General features: G+C 44.1%; 1 long non-coding RNA gene across 1 annotated transcript; it reads right to left on the minus strand.

The window, feature by feature from the left end:
- Positions 1–1,728: 1,728 nt before the first annotated feature.
- LOC123329672 lies at positions 1,729–3,311 on the minus strand. Its single transcript, XR_006545184.1, has 2 exons — positions 3,148–3,311; positions 1,729–1,875 (listed from the first exon to the last, which is right to left on the minus strand). It is a non-coding gene; the product is annotated as an uncharacterized LOC123329672 (long non-coding RNA).
- Positions 3,312–3,606: the final 295 nt, after the last annotated feature.

A 3,606-nucleotide genomic window follows, 5' to 3' on the forward strand; every position in this document is an offset into this window, starting at 1 on the left:
CACCCACATACACACACTCATGTGAATACTTACACACCTCTCTTTACCTCATCCTCAAATCTGTCTACCCCTATGGCTCTGCTCAGTTTCACAACAGAATGTTTGGTATATTTGTCTAAATCCATTGACTTCTGTAACTCACCTCCCATTTATTCTTCTAACCAGTCTAATATGACTTTTCCCTGCTTTTAGAAGTTACATTCTACTTTCCAAATCCTAAAAACACTTACTTTCTTTGAAGTCTTGGGTTGTCTTAGCAATCCTTTGAAAACATCATCTGAATCAGAATCTCAAACTTGGTTTCTAAGGAACCCAGGCTCTCAGGAAGAGTCTATAAGTAAGTGAGGGAAGTAGGATAGGAAAGTGGAAGAGGTTAAGCGAGTCCCGATCCCATGCTGCTGCTGTTAAATTGCTTCAGTCGTGTCCAACTCTGTGCGGCCCCATAGACAGCAGCCCACCAGGCTCCTCTGTCCACAGGATTCTCTAGGCAAGAATACTGGAGTGGGTTGCCATCTCTTTCTCCACCCGATCCCATAGGAAGCTGTGAAATATAAACTGTACTGCAGAGTTTGTTCCTGGACTGACAATCCTGCTCAGAGCACCAACTGTGTCCCTGTTCACACTGTCTGCACTGTTTGCTGAACCCAGAGTAGGCAAGGCTCAAGCTAAGAGGTTCAAAGAAGACGCAGAGTCGTAGGAACTCCAGACACATTTATTCTCCCCTGCTGGCACAGCAGCCGTAGCAGCACCATAGCCTTACTTAACACAACACAACCTCTCTCTTGGCTGTCATAGCGGCCATAACAGTATTCTCTCCTGGCTGACGCAGCAGCCGTGGCAGTAGACATGCTGTATTCTCTCCTCTAGTGGCTGATCCAACAGACACAGCCGAGACGCAGCAGAAACGCTGCCCCTTTCTAGGTGGAGCTCATATATACATACCTTATGACACACATGGGCAGTGCTCTAAATGATCTCAGCTGCTGCATAGTGATTAGTTACAAAACTAGGGTGAGAGAGCCTGAACACACCATCTTGGCTAATTTTCTCTCTCCCCTCACAGTTTCATTGTAAAGAGAAGGACTGGAGATTTTGTACTTCACCCCTGCAAGATATCGGGCTAACTATCAGGACCTGCAGGTAAGTCCCCTCTAATTGCCCAAGGACAAACCTCCAAGTGAAAGAGCATCCAGTAAATCTGGCAAATGCACTAGTACCATCTGCTACAACTTTCTTCCCACGTGACACTTCAAATACCTTTTCTTTCTTAAAACATTACTTTTAGGCATCTGTGACACTCTTTTGGTTTCTTTGCTGTTTTTCAGCTTCTAGGTGTTTGCTTCTATTGTGTAGTATGTTGGTGTGTGTGCACCCACACAGTCAGTTGTGTCCAACTCTTTGCAACCCCATGAACTGTAGCTGGCGAGGCTCCTCCATGGAATTTTCCAGGCAGGAACACTGGAGTGAATTGCCATTTCTTATTCCAGGGGATCTTCCGGAGCCAGGGATTGAACTCGCATCTCTTGGCAGATGGATTCTTCACCACTGAGCCACCTGGGAAGCCTTTACCTCCTATTACTGCTCTTTAACTATTGTTATTCTCCGGGGTCATTCCTGCTTTTCATTCTTCTTAGGTTTTGTCATTAGCAGGCATGGTTCCAAATACCACTATTATGCTGACAGCTTCTATTGTAGGTCAACCTCCCTAGAAACAACTTAACTCCAGGATCCTTGTTAAAAATATTTATTTGAAGAAGCATTCTTAGGATAAAGGGGAGGGGGATGGTGAGTGAAGCTAGATAAGGTGGAGAAAATAATCAAGCAAGAATGTAGTCTTGTCTGAAGACTAGCTTTAGTTTGTTCCATGGAGAAGCTCTAGAATGCAAACAACAAGAGATGGTATCACCTTAAGGAAAATAGAAACATCCTCACACTTGTGGTCTCTTCCATGGGTTCATTACCACAGCAGTCCCCAACTATTTGGCACCAGGAACCAGTTTCATGGAAGACAATTTTTCTATGGATGGGGGTGGGGGCAAGTAATCTGAGCTGTGGTACAGGGGTGCTGTTCAGACAGTAATGCAATAATGAGAGTGATGGGGAGTGGCAAATGAAGCTTCACTTGCTTGCCCACTGCTCCTCTCCTGCTGAGCAACCTGGCTCCTAACAGGCCACGGATCGATCCCTGTCCATGACCCCGGAGCTTGGGACCCCTGCATTTCTAGGTCTCTTCCCAAATATGTGATTGGGTTTACCCTTCACTTTGCAATTTTGTTCCTTTCAGGCCCCCTGGAAAACCTGTTAAGCTATTCACCACTGCCCATGTTTACATGTATACTCTTAACTTGGGCCAATTTTTTCTCCACACATAGCTCTGTCAGCTAGGAGGATTTCACCTTGCTGTTTTTCAGGCCCACCTTCAAGGGGAACTATAGCGAATCTGTTGTCTATTTTTCAGTCAACCTATCTGTGATTGGGTTTACCCTTTTCTTCCTTCATCATCTGTTCATAGGGGAGTCTTCCCCTACCCCCCTACCCTTTGCATATAAATTTAGGCTGAAAATAAACATCAATAATAGTCGCATGTGATGGGTATCTGGGCCAGTTGCTCATACAGTTTACTTGTAGCTCTGCACAAACCGTATGATGTACCATCCCCATTATGTGATAAATAGCTTTTCATTTACCTTGATGAGTTTATGTATCTGGCAACACCTAAATCATGATGGGCAGTTTCAGGTTCATGGTTACCTGGACTCCATGGCAAGATGCTCACTTTTTCTTACAGCCCAGTAATATACCAAGAGCTGTTTGAATGGTCACTGGTGTATAGTAGTTGTAAAATGTATAAGGATTGTCTATACTCTAGAACTTTATGAGTCTGTACTGTGTTTCTCCTTTGCGGCCTTGACAGAAACTCCAGACAGCATCTTTCTTGACCACCCTAGAATATAGTATCTGCTAAAATGTATATGCCCAATAACAGAACTGCTCCTACTGCAAACTAGACCTGTTTCACTAGACCTTCCTCCATCTTGATCTGAGTCTTTCTCAAAATGAGAAGCCTTTCATGTCACCAAATAAATTGAGCATTAAAGTAATCCTAAGTGTAGAATGTGCAGACTACAAAACCCCAAAAGAGCCTACCAATCTTTCTGCTTCTTCCTTAGGGGTAGAAATACAAGGTACAATGAAAGTGAAAGTGAAGTTGCTCAGCCGTGTCCAACTCTGCAACCCCATGAACTGTGGCCTACGAGGCTCCTCCATCCATTGAATTTTCCAGGTATGCATACTGCAATGGGTTGCCATTTCTTTCTGCAGGTACAATAATTGTCCCATATCCTGGAAAGGATAGAAAAATATACCCTAGACCATAAACCCCTAAACACCTCACTAATGTGACATATCCCTGAATTTTTGTAGGGTTTTTCTCCTGCCTTCTGGAGCACAAATGCTTTACCAAATTATACAGAAGAGTCTCTAGCTCTTGCTCATCAGATTTCATTGACATAATGTAATCAGTATGGGGGAATGAGAGGGTAACAGGCAGGAAAGCCAGGGGTCTCCAAACGGAGGAAATAGCCCGCAAGTGTCAGACATTTTTAT

The sequence above is a fragment of the Bubalus bubalis genome, chromosome 16 (assembly GCF_019923935.1).
Source record: "Bubalus bubalis isolate 160015118507 breed Murrah chromosome 16, NDDB_SH_1, whole genome shotgun sequence".
In the NCBI taxonomy this organism is placed as follows: Eukaryota; Metazoa; Chordata; class Mammalia; order Artiodactyla; family Bovidae; genus Bubalus; species Bubalus bubalis.